The sequence below is a fragment of the Oryctolagus cuniculus genome, chromosome 10 (genome assembly GCF_964237555.1).
Source record: "Oryctolagus cuniculus chromosome 10, mOryCun1.1, whole genome shotgun sequence".
Taxonomy (NCBI): Eukaryota; Metazoa; Chordata; class Mammalia; order Lagomorpha; family Leporidae; genus Oryctolagus; species Oryctolagus cuniculus.
Genome location: NC_091441.1, coordinates 21,396,219 through 21,412,966, shown reverse-complemented (window position 1 = coordinate 21,412,966; position 16,748 = coordinate 21,396,219). Strand labels below are relative to the sequence as shown.

General features: G+C 38.9%; 1 protein-coding gene across 4 annotated transcripts in view; it reads left to right on the top strand.

Moving 5' to 3' along the window:
* Positions 1–16,748, top strand: part of WDR7 (WD repeat domain 7) — a 378,155-nt gene that overhangs the window by 220,417 nt on the left and 140,990 nt on the right. The window lies entirely within an intron of this gene.

The following is a 16,748-nucleotide window of genomic DNA, read 5'->3' as shown; positions in this document are numbered from 1 at the left end:
CAGAACTCTATAAGGATCTCCCACATAATGACAGGGACCCACATCCTTGGGCTGTTGCCTTCCCAGGCACATTAGCAGGAAGCTGGATCAGAAGCAGAGCAGGACTTGAACCATACTCCAAAATGGGAGTTTGTTGCCTCCCAAGCAACAGCTTAACCTACTTAACCTGCTTTGCCACAATGCCTGCCCCATGTAGTGCATATCATTTTGGGATGTGGTCTTTAAGCAAGGGAAAAAGTTATACATTACTTTGTTAGCTATGACAGCAAAGAACTTCTTTGGACCATTGTCTCATTCTTTGGCTGTAAAACCCTGGCGCTATACTAGTGCTTCTACTTTGAAAACTTTTCAGTAGATTTAGCTGCCCCTTTTGTATGTTTTCTTTTAAAACTTACTCAGTGAATGCTTATTAGTAATAATCTCGTGATCTCTAAATATTGAGCCTCAGAGAGCAGTAAAAACAATATCACCACCAATACCAATAAAGCAACTAAATTGAGCATTATTTTTAAGTTCTTTACATGCATCCGGTTACTTAATCCTCATACCAATCCTGTGATGTGGGTATCTCTCTTGATTCCATTTTAGGCTGCTGGGGCACAGAGAGGTTTTTATGTTGGCCGAGCCCATACCTCCAGGAAGGGGCAGGCTTTGTCTCAGTCTAGTCTGTTGATTCCAGGCTTATGCTTCTGACAATTCTGCAGATGTTGACAATTCAGCTCTCAGTTGGAAAAGGCTCCATTGCTGTTACTTTCTTTTCTTTTCTGTTCTCTAATTTAAATAGACGTAAGACTTCCTCAAGGTGACTGGGTCAAAAGGTGGTAAAGCCTGGTGAAGCTTCCTGTGACCTGAAAACCCCGGCCCTTTGTATTCATGCGCTTTCCTCCTCATACAGGAGGCTGTGCACTGCAGACCCCAGCCCCTCGGCTCTTTACTCTGCTTATCTTCTTTTTAGTTCTTCACATTCCTGCTTTCCATTCGTAAAACCCTGTTTTCCTACTCATTGTCTATACCAGGGGCTCTTTAATTAGGTCTGTGTCATTGACACCAACTCATGACTTCCGTGTGCAGTTCCTTAGAATGTTGGTATTGGAGTATTAGAAACTAATGAGGGCTGGCGCCGCAGCTCACTAGGCTAATCCTCCGTCTTGTGGCGCCGGCACACCGGGTTCTAGTCCCAGTCGGGGTGCCGGATTCTGTCCCTGTTGCCCCTCTTCCAGGCCAGCTCTCTGCTGTGGCCCGGGAGTGCAGTGGAGGATGGCCCAAGTGCTTGGGCCCTGCACCCCATGGGAGACCAGGATAAGTACCTGGCTCCTGCCATCGGATCAGCGCGGTGCGCCGGCCACAGTGCTCCAGCCGCGGCGGCCATTGGAGGGTGAACCAAGGGCAAAGGAAGACCTTTCTCTCTGTCTCTCTCTCTCTCACTGTCCACTCTGCCTGCAAAAAAAAAAAAAAAAAAAAAAAAGAAACTAATGAAACTTTGACATAAGATAGTCTGGCTTCCCAACTTTTTGAACACTGTCTCCCTAAAACTAACAAGAAATGTCTAATCCTTTGCACGTCTTTTTGTTGACAGCCAAAACTTTTAAGTTAAGTTTAAACATTAACAGAAGATACCATTTTGAGGATTTTATAAATATTGACACTTAAAAGCACAAATATTGCTCTTTTTAATACATTACATTCAGTAGAATATTTACCTTATCTATTTGATATTCATCATCATCCATATAAAAGAATACAGGAACAAACTTTCCTTTAAAAAAAAAAGTCAGGAATCTTACTTCCTTGATTACTTTCCACAAAGAGAGAAAACTTCTACCCTCAGCGTTTTAGGGAGGGAGTTCATTTGTGAATTTATCATCAAGAAATCAATTCCTTTTTATTACCTATATCTTAAAACTGTTTGTGTTTTTAAAATTATTCTTTGAAAAGTTCTAGAATCTTCCTATTTGAAGGGGTTTACCTATTTGGAAGACCATTGATTTAGTCCAACATGTTTTCTATGATTCCACAACAATTGTTTGTTTTTGATATTTTCCTGTAAGGAACCTCAGCATAAATGCTGTTTCCTTTGGAATTTTCCCATAGATCAGTGTGGATTTTTGTGTGTAAATGTTGGAACATCAGCTAATGAGTTGCTGATTGATTCCACCCATGGCACTGACTGGTTTGCTAGGTAAGTTGGTTTATACCACATTATCCTAGTTATCTAGGCTAGAACCGTTTTTTGTTTTAAGATTTATTTTATTTATTTTCAAAGGCAGAGTTACAGAGAGAGACAGGGAGAGACAGAGAGGTCTTCCATGTGCTAGTTCACTTCCTAGAGAGCTGGGCCAGACCGAAGCCAGGAGCCCTGCACTTTCTCCAGCTCTCCTATGTGGGTGCAGGGGCCCAAGCACTTGGGCCATCCTCTGCTGCTTTCCCGGGAACATTATCAGGGAGCTGTATCAGAAGTGGATCAGCTAGGACTGGAACTGGTGCCCATAACTATTTTATTTGCAAATTGTTACTATTTTAACTAGAAAAACAGAAAGGAATTAGGAGAAGGGATGAAGTTAAAAAGCTGGGACAGAATAAAAAAAGATTTTTCAAAGAAGTCCTGGAAATTGATAAAAGATTTGAGGAGCATCTTAGTGCTATTCTTGTGGTTTGTCAAAAGTCAGGGAGCTGAACTACATGTAAAGGAGTCCCCAAGCATGTAACTGGCAGGAGGGAACCCCTTGGCAGAACTGTTATGAGGAGGAACATTTGCATGGTACCTCCTTTCCTAAGCAAGGTAAATGAATTTACACAAACTTTTTCTTTTTTTTTAACTTTGATTTAATGAATATAAATTTCCAAAGTACAGCTTATAGATTACAATGGCTTCCCCCCATAACATCCCTCCCACCCGCAACCCTCCCCTTTCCCACTCCCTCTCCCCTTCCATTCACATCAAGATTCATTTTCGATTCTCTTTATATACAGAAGATCAGTTTAGCACACATTAAGTAAAGATTTCAACAGTTTGCTCCCACACAGAAACATAAAGTGAAAAATACTGTTTGAGTACTAGTTATAGCATTAATCTCAATGTACAACACACTAAGGACAAAGATCCTACATGAGGAGTAAGTGCACAGTGACTCCTGTTGTTGACTTTACAAATTGACACTCTTGTTTATGGCATCAGTAATCACCCTAGGCTCTTGTCATGAGCTGCCAAGCCTACAGAAGCCCCCTGAGTTCACCGACTCTGATCATATTTAGACAAGGTCATAGTCAAAGTGGAAGTTCTCTCCTCCCTTCAGAGAAAGGTACCTCCTTCTTTGATGGCTCATTCTTTCTGCTGGGATCTCACTCGCGGAGATCTTTCATTTAGGTTTTTTTTTTTCCCCCAGAGTGTCTTGGCTTTCCATGCCTGAAATACTCTCATGGGCTTTTCAGCCAGATCCGCCTGCCTTAAGGGCCGATTATGAGGCCAGAGTGCTGTTTAGGACATCTGCCATTCTATGGGTCTGCTGTGTATTTCACTTCCCATGTTGGATCGTTCTCTCCCTTTTTTATTCTATCAGCTAGTATTTGCAGACACTATTTTTGTTTATGTGCTCCTTTTGGTTCTTAGTCCTATCATTATGATCAATTGTGAACAGAAATTGATCACTGGGACTAGTGAGATGGCATTGGTACATGCCACCTTGATGGGATTGAATTGGAATCCCCTGATATGTTTCTAACTCTACCATTTGAGGTAAGTCAGCTTGAGCATGTCCCGAATTGCACATCTCTTCCCTCTCTTATTCCCACTCTTATATTTAACAGCGATCACTTTTCAGTTAAGTTTCAGCACTTAAGAAGAATTGTGTATTGATTACAGTATTCAACCAAAAATATTAAGTAGAACAAACAAAAAAAAATACTAAGAGGGATAACATATTAAGTTGCTCATCAGCAGTCAGGGTGAGGGCTGATCAAGTCACCGTTTCTCATAGTGTTCATTTCACTTTAACAGGTTTTCTTTTTGGTGCTCAGTTAGTTGTCACCTATCAAGGAGAACAAGTGGTATTTGTTCCTTTGGGATTGGCTTATTTCACTCAGCATAATGTTTTCCAAATTCCTAACAGGGATCACTTTTCAGTTAAAATTTAAACACCTAAGAATAATTGTGTGTTAATTACAGAGTTCAACCAATGGTACTAGAACAAATATAAAATACTAAAATGGATAAAGTATTACGAGCAAGAACTGTTATAGGAAGGGTAAAAGGTAATGCTTTCCAACGAATTATCTTTATGCCTATTTGAAACAAGAGATAGAGATTCTGAGAGGTTTGCAGCAAGCAAGGAAGAATATATCAAAATGAATGATATAATACTTATTAGAACCAATTTAAAACGTGAAAAAGTCCTTGATTTTTTCCCTTTTTTACACTTTCCCTGTTGCTTTTAACTTCCTTCCCATTACTCTGTTTTTCCTTCAAAGTTTATTAAGTTCATTCATTGGTGGTAATTTGCCTACAAATGTAATTTTTAAAGACATATTTGATTAAATTTAAATTTGTTGGAGTCTTGCTTTCCTGGTGGAAGACAGCCAGGTGTCTAAATGTCCCTAGGTCTTACTTGGACTCTTTTTCATCAGTCATGTGTAGTATTAACTTAATAAAATGTTAACCTGCTGGAAGCTGCTATGTGTATTTCCATGTTTGTATATGTGGCAGTTAGAATGCATTGCTACCATTAAATATTAATTCTTTATGGGATCCTATTAAATGAGATAATAATTATCATCCTTATCTTGAGATAAAACCATTAAGATAAAATATTTGATGAACTTTAATTGCTAGTTTAGTTAGAGGTATAGATAGTTAGTTCTAACCTTCCTTGTAAAAGCCATTTTGTGAAAACTCATAATGTAGTCAGATCATAACTATCCACATTGATGGGAGAAAAGAATGGCCCTGAGGCACAGTTCAAAACTCGAAATCAGTTCTTTAGTACATTTTATGCTTTATATTCTGTTTGAATATGCATAAATCTTTTGTTGGGCTTATACTTTACATATAGGGAAGCATATGTTGAAGACAAAGCTGAAGGACTCTGAAAATTAATAGGAAATCAAGACTAATAGTCTAGGCTACTCTATTACCTAGTACCCTTGGGTAAACTAAGTACCCCTCTGGGTCACAGAATTCTCTTGTATAAAATAAAAAGTGGGGCCTCTTCTGACTGTAAGACCCCTTTTGGTCCAGTTAGTCTCTGCTCCTACAGTAACATAAGAAGCATCACTGGGATTTTACCTTCTCTACCTGTAGCTCTACATGTATTGCTGGATGCTGTCTTGCTTCATAACATCTCGCTTCAATAGATCCTTCTTTCTTTTTTATTCTAATCCATAATTAAAGCGTTTCTGGAATATCCTAGGGTACTCTTTATAATATCTTACATGTCTTTTGATTTATTCTTTCAGTTGGTCTCTTCTGCTCATTTTACAATTGTGGAATTATGCTGGCACCTCTGTAGTAAATTCCATTTTTATCTCATGTTAGATTTTTGACTTTGGGCAAAGGCCGTAAGTCATTTCCCTAGGCAGCAGACACTGAGACAGATTTGTGTGCAAGAGTGTTCTTAGGATCAATAGCTTAAGAGGAGTGGAAGAAGCAGGATTGGACAAAGCGAAGTTGAATTGTGTTTCAGTGGCATAGAAAGCCTCAGCGGGTCTTGGGGAACTGGAACAGAGATGACCCATCACACTTGTCCTGAATTGAAGTGTGGGGCTCAGCCCTGGACTAGATGTACCCTGGGTAGGGCCTGTGATCTTGGATGCAGCAGCTGTTACCCCTTGATAAAGCCCAAAGAGAGACTCTGTTGAGACTTGGTAGCTGCTAACACCCCCAAGAACTTAGGGGGTTAAATACGGTAGTCATGGCGGGGAGACGGGCAGCAGCCTCCCCAGCTTCTACTGCACTTTGTTACTAACTTGTGTATCCCACCTCCTCTTCCTATCATAACAAATGGAGATGAGGAGGGACTCTTACTCATTTAACACCTTTTTACTCCAGCTCCATACATCTCTCTGTTACCCTTGCTGATAGATGTTTTTATCCAACACCTAGCACAATAGGAGGCATAGTAATTATAGCAGATTACTGAGCATGTATTGCCTACCTGGCCTTTTGCTCTAGCCTTACGTGTATTAGCTTACATAATCTAGTCATATCAAGTAAGTGCTATTTCAGTCTCTCAGCTGAGGAAACTGAAATTGTGCCCAGTACTACCAAACATACTCACTAAAGATTTATGAAATTGGATTGGAACTCTGTATTTGTGCAGGCAAGAAATGTGGGCATAGGTTGAATATACGTTTTTAAGATCACACAACTAAGAAGTAGCAAACACAGAGTTTACCAGCATGTCCCCCAGTCTACAGCAGTGTGTTCTGACCATTTCTCACAGTAGATACCTTGTGTTGTAAACAGGTGAGACTCAGAAGTGCCACTGCAAAAGCAGGGTGGGAGACCAGAAGGCCCCACAGAACCTGCAAATGTGGATGCTTATTGAATCTTTCTTTTGGGGATGTGCTGATGCTGTGGGGATATAAATGTCTACAGAACCCACATCTCTATGTTGGGGAAACAGCTGTCATTGATGGTGTAAAATGCTTAGATTACAGGATATGAAGTTTTCCCCACAATGGGTCTTTAGAAATACTGTGATTCTAGAATTCTTCAGCTGACCAAGGTACGTGATCTCATTGATGAGACATGAAAAATGCTAAATTTCTGGGTACTTGTGTTTTTGTTCTGGAAAAAAGATCCACAGATTCCATTAAGTTCTCAAAAGAAAGTCATTAAAATAAAAATGAAAAAGAACTACTGCAGGAGTGTGTTGGCATAATTGCTTATCTGTTGTTATGATTTTTAAAGTGATATAGAGTGATAATCCTCTTGATTGGTTCAGCTACAGAACCACCAAATGGAAGTCACAGCTAGATGCTGCCTGAGGAATATTTTAAATCTGTGAATCTCTTTTTAGAGTTGTATTGTTCTGTTACTGTGTTCGATTGTATTTTGTTGTAGTCTACTTTGTGAAAATGACCCCCGGGGACTAGCATTGTGGTGCAGCAGGTAAAGCCATGGCATCCCATATGGATACAGGTTCGAGGCCTGGTTACCCCACTTCCAGTCCAGCTCCTTGCTAATGTTCCTGGGAAGGCAGCGGAAGACGGTCCAAGTCCTTGGGCCCCTGCACCCACATGGGAGACTTGGAAGAGGCTCCTGGCTCTTGGCTTTGGTCCAGCCCTAGCTATTGCAGCCACTTGGGGAGTGAGCCAACAGATGGAAGACCTCTCTTTCTCTCTCTATCTCTCTCTCTTATTCTGCCTTTCAAATAAATAAAATAGATCTTGGGGAAAAAAATGACCCCTTAAAATACTCTCTTGTGCTTGCTTATCATGCATATTTTAGTTATTGAATATTTTAATATGGGTTGAGATTTGTTTTACTATGAATTTATATCCTAAATTTTATTTAGAAATTTTAACCAGAAGAAAGTTAATCCAAATCACAAGTATTTTTTCAGCAAAAGTCACCTAGTTGCAGTTAATAAAGCTAATTGTTATTATAAATTATGAGAAAAGTAGCAACAATGACAGGAAAATACAGAGGCCCTTTGCAGAGATAAGCAAAGGAAAACAACAGATATTGTCACCCTTTACCAATTGTCAGGGTGTGTTGCAGAACTGCTGCTGTAGCAGAGAGATTGCTTTCCCTTGTGCTTGCAACCTGGCCTTCCTGGCATTCAGAAGTAACACAGCCTTTTTTTTTTTTTTAACTTTTATTTAATAAATATAAATTTCCAGAGTTTATGGATTACAATGGCTTTTTCCCCCCTGTAACTTCCCTCCCACCTGCAACCCTCCCATCTCCCACTCCCTCTCCCATTCCATTCACATTGAGATTCATTTTCAATTCTCTTTATATACAGCAGATCAATTTAGTATATATTAAGTAAAGATTTCAACAGTTTGCACCCACACAGAAATACAAAGTGTAAAATACTGTTTGAGTACTAGTTATAGCATTAATTCACATTGGACAACACATTAAGGACAGAGATCCTACATGAGGGGTAAGTGCACAGTGACTCCTGTTGTTGACTTAACAAATTGACACTCTTGTTTATGGCATCAGTAATCACCCTAGGCTCTAGTCATGAGTTGCCAAGGCTATGGAAGCCTGTTGAGTTCGCCGACTCTGATCATATTTAGACAAGGCCATGGTCAAAGTGGAAGTTCTCTCCTCCCTTCAGAGAAAGGTACCTCCTTCGTTGATGGCCCGTTCTTTCCACTGGGATCTCTCACTAGCAGAGATCTTTCATTTAGGTTTTTGTGTTTGTTTTTTGTTTTGTTTTTTTTTGTTTGTTTGTTTTTTGTTTTTTTTTTTGCCAGAGTGTCTTGGCTTTCCATGCCTAAAATACTCTCATGGGTTCTTCAGCCAGATCTGAATGCCTTAAGGGCTAATTCTGAGGCCAGAGTGCTGTTTAGGACATCTGCCATTCTATGAGTCTGTTGTGTATCCCCCTTCCCATGTTGGATCGTTCTCTCCTTAATTCTATCAGTTAGTATTAGCAGACACTAGTCTTGTTTATGTGATCTTTTTGACTCTTTGACCTATCATTATGATCAATTGTGAACTGAAATTGATCACTTTGACTAGTGAGGTGGCATTGGTGCATGCCACCTTGATGGGATTGAATTGGAATCCCCTGGCACGTTTCTAACTCTACCGTTTGTGGCAAGTCCGATTGAGCATGTCCCAAATTGTACCTCTCATCCCTCTCTTATTCCCGCTCTTATATTTAACAGAGATCATTTTTCAGTTAAATTTAAACACCTAAGAATAATTGTGTATTAATTACAGAGTTCAACCAATAGTATTAAGTAGGACAAAAAAATACTAAAAGGGATAAAGTATTAAGTTGTTCATCAACAGTCAGAACAAGGGCTGATCAAGTCACTGTTTCTCACAGTGTCCGTTTCACTTCAACAGGTTTCCTTTTTGGTGCTCGGTTAGTTGTCACCGATCAGGGAGAACATATGATATTTGTCCCTTTGGGACTGGCTTATTTCACTCAGCATGATATTTTCCAGATTCCTCCTTTTTGTGTAACACAGCCTTAATCCATTCCCCTGTTCACTTTTCTCAGCACCAACTCAGCGTTCCAGGTTCTTTACCAGCATCCCTTGCTTGTGCTTTGACTTCTGAAAGTCATCCTAGTTCCAGATGCCACTTGACCTCGCCTTCGTGTCCTCACGTCCTCTGTGTTTCAACAGGAATCTTCACTCTGGCTGTGCATTCAAGTCCTGTGCAGTGCTGTAAAATGCAGGTGTGCTAGGGTGAAGCCAGGAGATTCTTCTAGGTCACCCACATGGATGCAGGGGCCCAAGCACTTGGGCTGTCTCCCACTGTTTTCTCAGGCACATTAGCAGGGAGCTGAATAGGAAATGGAACAGCTGAGACTTGAACCAGCATCCATGTGAGATGCTGGTGTCATAGGCAGCAGCTTTACACACTACATAGCAATGCTGGCCCCTCATTTATTATTTTTTTAATATTCATTCATTCATTCATTTGAAAGGCAGAGTTACAGAGAGGCAGAGAGAGAGAGAGAGAGAGAAAGAGGTGTCTTGCATCCACTGGTTCACCCCCAGTTGGCCGCAATGGCCCAAGCTGGGTCAGTCCAAAGCCAGGAGCCAGGAGCTTCTTCCAGGTCTCCCACAGTGGTGAAGGGGCTCAAGCACTTGGGCCATCTTCTATTGCTTTTCTGGACCATAGCAGAGACTTGGATTGGAAGGGGAGCCACCAGGACTTGAACTGATGCCCATATGGGTTGCCAGCACCACAGGCAGAGACTTAGCCTAATATGCCACAGTGCCAGCCTCTATAGTTATTTTTTTAAAAAGATTCATTTATTTATATGAAAGGGAGAGTGACAGGGAGAGGCAGAGAGAGAGAAATCTTTTTAATTATTTTATGTAATTTTCTTCACTTAGCTATCTTACTGTACAAACTGTACATTTTTGTTATATTTTCAGATGGAAGAGGTAATGACAACTTATTGGACTGACTACATGACATTCATAATTCTCTCAGAACTAATCCTTTAAATAATTCCTCTTTTTTACTGCAATTTCATTATTGGGGTATAGATTGCTTGGGTTTGGAGCTTGGCAACACCATTTAGTTACTGTGTGCCCTTGAATACTTTGTGATCAGGTTCCATGACTAGGAAGTAGGACTAACAACAGCACCTACCTGACAGAGTCAGTGGGAGCTTTGAGGTATGTAAAGTGTTTGGAAAAGTACCTGGCACAAGTGCATTTTTCATGGCTGTTTATTGTTCCTAGAAATGTGTGGAGATGAATGAGGATAGGAAGTAGCTCTTTTAAAATGTGTATATGGTACTTTTACAGTCGTCCTGAGAACCATATGAGGCAGGAATTATTGCCAACATTTCACTTGTGAGTGTCCTGACAAACATGAACTGACTTCCTTAAGGTTTTCTGTCTTATCAGAGTTTTGAATCCTGATGCGCTTTTCCCCCAAAGCCCATGATATTCTTTGCTGCAACATGCTTCTTTCCACTGTTTGTGGAAGAGCACGTTAGTTCTCAGAAGGTTTGTGTAAAAATACACTTTCCTTGGCCGTATTATTATACCTGTGTTTAAAGAAAACATGAAGTAGTTCTATAATTATTTCTATTTAGATGAATTTTTGTATGTTTATGCCTTGTTTCTAATTTGAACCACCTCAACTATACTAAGCTCAAAGGGAGATTTTTTTCCTTCCTTTTGTTTTTACTTATAAATAATTTATATTGTAGGGCTGCTTCATCATTTTTAACTGCATTCTGACACTTATAGTATAGCCTCTGTCTGATGATGTAATCCCATCCTTCTCCAAAAATAACCTTAATTTTGTTAATTCACTGTACTGTAGACTTTGAGTTTCTCCTCCATAAAACAAGGAAGTTGGACAAGGTTATTTCTAAGAGCATTTCCACCTATAATTAGTTCTATGGAATTATTAATGTGATGGTTATTATTCTAAATATAAAGTGCTATATTTCTGTTGTCACGTGACTTACCTATCCTACTTGGATTGCTTTCTATACCAGCTGTTCTACTTTTGTAGGTTCCACTAATCCACAGCTATGCTATGTATTTGAAGCTGAGCAACTTTAAACTAGTTTTCTGCCACCTCTCCATATGGATACCTCCTATAATAGCCTCACAAAGCAGCAGCTGTTTCTCTATAACTCATTCTCCACACCTCTTCAGCTTTATGAACTTATATTATCTTAAATTAATTGTACTATAGGCCATCTGATATCAATACCACAGCTGTTGACCAAACCTGGTCCTCTGCCTGTCTTTTTCAAATAAAATTTTATTGGAACACAGCCACACTCCATGTTTACACATTGTCTGTGACTATTTTCACACTGAAGGGAAGAGTTAGTTGCTATTAAGATTTTATGGCAGAAATGGCACTGTGACGTAGCTGGTAAAGTTGCAGACTGTAGTGCCAACATCCCATATGGGTGCCAGTTCGAGTCCTGGCTGCTCCACTTCCAAACCAGCTCTCTGCTATGGCCTAGGAAAGCAGTAGAAGATGACTCAAGTGCTTGGGCCTCTGTACCCACATGTGAGAACTGGAAGAAGCTTCTGGCTCCTGGCTTTGGATCTGCCCAGCTCTGGCCATTGTGGCCATTTGGGGAGTGAACCACAGACGAAAGATTTCTCTTTCTCTCTCTCTGCCTCTGCCTCTCTGTAATTCTGCCTTTCAAATAAATAATTTTTTTTTAAAAAAGGCTATATGGCCTATAAAGCCAAAAATATTTACCATCTGACTGTTTACAGTAAAAAACTACTAACCCTGCTGTGTATCTTTTAAACATTTTGTTAGTTGTCCTTTCTTGTCATTTCCTATACAAAAGGGATTTAAAGTGACTTTGGTAAAAATATGTCAGTACCGAAATACAACATCTCTGGTAGTTTGAGAACCATATCTTTCTAGAATTCTTAAGTACTACAAAGGCTTTATAACAGTTTTTCATTCTGGAATGTGACACACACTGATATAACATTCTATTGGCCAACCTTCTGTTGTATGCACTATCCACTTAGATTCTGTTTTGAATTTTAGTTCTGTTTTCAATTTTCTTGAGTCCTTGTCACTGAGCTGCCTGAGTAGCAGATTTAATGACATTCTTCAGCATTGTCATTGCCAGTGACAATTTTTTCACCACATAGGACGTTCCTATTTCTGTCAATTTTTTTAAAAGTTAGCAAATTTAAAACTTTTTTATTTGAGAGGCAGAGAGACAGAGAAAGAGCTCTTATGTTATTATAAAATGCCCACAGCATTTTATGAAGCATTTATGAAGCTGGGAGCTGGAAACTCAATCCTGGACTCCCATGTAGGTAGGCAGGAACTCAAATACCTAAGCTATCATTGCTGCTACCCAGGGTCTGCATTAGCAGGAAGCTGGAGTCAGGAGCTAGAGCCAGGTCTTAAACCCAGGCACTGTAAGCTGGTATCTGAACGACTCAGCTAAATGCCTTCTCCTATTTCTGATTTTTAAATAACTTCGCTATGAAGTTTTCTGACAGCTCCCCAAAACAATTCCTTCATGTTTATATGTCTTAATATATATGTGCTCCAAGATCTCTGTGATTGAAGTGTTTCAGTTATTTCAAGTTCAAACAATTTTATATCAAGAAAGGGAAGGGGTAATGGAGAACAACCAGTCTGACCCCTTCAAGAGCTGCAGAAATATTGATGGTTCCCTTTGAAAGCCTTTAGTAAGAAGTAAACAGAAACATTTTGTGAACTTGTTTGTAGATTCCCTGCCATGTTCTGAGAAAACTCAATTTCCAAGACTCTGCTGAGTCTGCCCAAGTCTATTTTATTTCTTTACTCTTTGGCTTGCATGGTCAGAAAAGTAAGTTCTTGGTTCTACCCAGTTTGACTGGACACTGCTGGAACCCAAGTCTGCTAGGGGACTGGAATGCTTATGAAATCAATAAATGTGAAGTTCTTTCCTTATTCCTTTGGTTTCAAAATTATGTTCGACAGAGTCCTATGGTTCTGTAGAGATGACTCAGTGCCTGCCTAGGCCTTTAACACTACTTCAAGCACAGCAGAAGTGATTATGTGTTTATGTGTGTGTATGTGTGTATATGTGTGTATATGTATGTATATGTATGTGTATTATATAAATAAGATTTAAAGAAAAAAATTGAAGTGTTGTAAGAGACCTAAATAGAGAGATGCATATGATCAATAGATAGGACTCCTGAATCAGTATCATAAAGTTGTCAATTTTCATAAATTTACTTAAAGATTCAGTACCATTCCATTCTAAATAAAATACGAATAGGATCTTCTTTCATTGTTTTTCTTTCTGAACTAGACATGCTGCATCTCAAATTTATGTGAGAGAGCAATGGGCTAAGAAAAACCATGACAGTGCTAATGAAGATGAAGAAGATGGAAAGATTTTCCTTAATTTACGTGAAAAGCTGTTACAAGTTTGTAGCAATTAGTACAGTGTTACATTTGTGTAGGAGAGACCAGCAGATCCATAGGGCAGAAAGAGAGAGTATAGAAATGATTCTGTACAGTTTTTTTCTCACCTGCTGGACTAAAAGCTTAAAGTCCTACATTATCATTTTTTGTGAAGATGTGGAGAAACCAGAACTCTTTTAGACTTTCATTTCAGTTGGTTTGATCAGTTTGGGAAACTATTGAGTGCACTATTTTGCGAGTCTATCCTTTCTGTGTGTAAAAGATACTTGCCATGTGTGACCCAGGAAATAGGGACAAGCATGTACATAGCAGACAGTTTGAAATGGAATTGGGAACAATGCTGATATAGATTACCTATTGAATAAAAACAATGCTGAGCAAAAAAATAAGAAAATGGAAAAAAGAGTGAAATATTGTTTTTAATTTTATAAAGCAGAGAAGCATGTAAAGTTAAATCACTTGTTTTTAGGGATACAAATACATGTGGTAATGAAACAGAAGCTAGGGGATGATAACTGCGTAATCCATAACAATGATAATTCTGAAGTGTACTAAGAAAGGAGGTAAATTCTGGTAGAACCACCCAAGGACTTCAAAAATGTTACAGAAACATTGATCATTTGCATGTAATCAGATCTTCACTCTTACCTTTAAGTTATTGAACCAAAAAAATAAGGTGTGCATTTACATTCAGTTCTATAGTAAATTTTATTTATTCAAGGGTCTAAAATAAGTGACCAAGATAATAAAAATGATTATCTCAGTTATAAATAAGGAGAAGAGTAGAATGAACCTTGAGTTATCAATGTGAACTCATAGTTTCTAGTATGTATTCTGGTAGACATAGAAATAAATACAGGAGCCAATGTTGTGGCATCATGGGTAAAGCTGCCACCTGAGATACCAGCCTCCCATATCAGCACCAGTTTGAGTCCCAGCTGCTCCACTTCTGATCCAGCTCCCTGCTAATGGCGTGGGAGATGCAGCAGAAGGTGGCTCAACTGCTTGGGCTCCTGCCACTTGCATGGAAAACCCAGAAGAAATTCCTGCCTCCTAGTTTCAGCCTGGCCTAGCCCTTGCCATTGTGGCCATCTGGGACATGAACCAGTGGATGGCTACTACCTCTCTGTAACTCTGACTTTCAAGTAAATAAATAAATGTTAAAAGAAACAAATATTGATAACTGTGAATACATTGTTTGATATGCATATATATGTAAATCCTGGCTCTGGCCATTGTGAGCCTAGTAGAATATCCGTAACTAGAACTCAGATCTTGTTTTCTAAATAGTATTTTTAATAAAAGGAACTAAAACTCCTTGAAGAAGTGGTTGATCGCAGGACTGGGGCAGGAAAAGTACAAGATGAGCCTGGAACATCTGTGATGTCAAAAAATAAGGAAGTGCTTTGAAAGGATAGGAACATGGGGACAACATGAAGGTGCTTCTAATAGCCAAGACTGGAAAATTTGAGTAACAAAACAAGAGATATATTTTATAAAGTTGTAATCCATAGAATAAAATACCTATAAGTCCATAATAATATAATACAATAAGTAACTGAAGGAGAAGGAGCTGCTCTTACAAAAGAATTTTAGTTAGTTAATATGGAAGGGATGAAGGAAACATAGAATATCCCTTAAGGAAAGATACAGTAATAATTGTTGCAGACATTATTTTCTGTTGGCTGCTAACATCGGTATGTTAACACAGCCTTAAAGAATCTCTTCCTGACTGGCACCGCGGCTCACTAGGCTAATCCTCTGCCTGTGGCGCTGGCACCCCGGGTTCTAGTCCCAGTTGGGGCGCCAGATTCTGTCCTGGTTGCTCCTCTTCCAGTCCAGCTCTCTGCTGTGGCTCAGGAGGGCAGTGGAGGATGGCCCAGGTCCTTGGGCCCTGCACCTGCATGGGAGACCAGGAGGAAGTACTTGGCTCCTGGCTTTGGATCAGTGCAGCATGCTGGCTGTAGCAGCCACTTGGGGGGTGAACCAACAGAAAAAGGAAGACCTTTCTCTCTGTCTCTCTCTCATTGTCCTCTGCCTGTCAAAAAAAAAAAAAAAATCTCTTCCCAAGATTTTTATCAATTATAAAGGAAAAGTAGATGCTCTATTGTAATTGGTTTCCTGAACTGAGTTAGCAAGGTTAACATTGCCAGTAATAAGACATACAGAAATCATATTTCTCCAGAATTGATACACTGAGAAGCCCATATCACTTTTATGGATGATATTTTAGCTTAACTATATACCCTTAACCTAAGCATAAGAAAACATCAGACAAAACCCAAATGCAAGACACTCTATAGAATGACTGACCAGTATTCCAAAGCTTCAAAATCAAGGAAGGCAAGATAAGTCTGAGGGACCTGTCACAGACAGAGGAAACTAGAGAGACATGATAGCTGAACACAATGCCACACACACAGGAATAAAAAGGGGCACTGATAAAACCCGTATAAGGTCTATAGTCTAGGGAGCAGTAGTCTAACAATACTAATTTCCAGTTTTGATCATCGTAGTGTTTTGAAGGTTGACATTAGAAAAATCTGAGTAAAGGATATATGTGAACTCTATTTATGCAAATTTTCTGTAAGTCTGAAATTATTTCAAAATAAAAAATTAAAAAAACTTCTTAGAGGCAATGACAAATTTATATTTTGTAGTAGTGTAAGTAATATTATATTTCAAAGTAATTGAGGGTGTTCAGATTGGAAATAACAATTTACTTTTTCTATGCCTTCATTCCTCAATATCTCACCTCTTCAATTTCTAGGTGTGTTATATAACCCATAACTGGAAAATTTAGTACAGTTGTATTTACAGATTTTAAAATAGATGCATAATTATTAGCATATATCATTTAATTCTTAGGTAAGTTTTAGAATAGAAAGTAGATTTTTCACATTTAGCTTTATTCTTTGTCCATTAAGCTACTATGCTTCTTACCTAATCCAGTGTTTTAAATAGGAATATTTCTCCCTGGAGTATTTCCTGAGATAGGTTGAAACAAAATAAAAGAATAACTGTTTCAATACACAGAATTTTGTCACTTGTTATAGGGGAAAAAGGAAATTCTTTAATTCCATTCTTAATAAAGTTTTGAAAATTCTTATATTTCAGGTACAATAATGTGTTTCTAAGGAATTGCCCTATGTTTCTGAAATTTTTAAGGCATTTT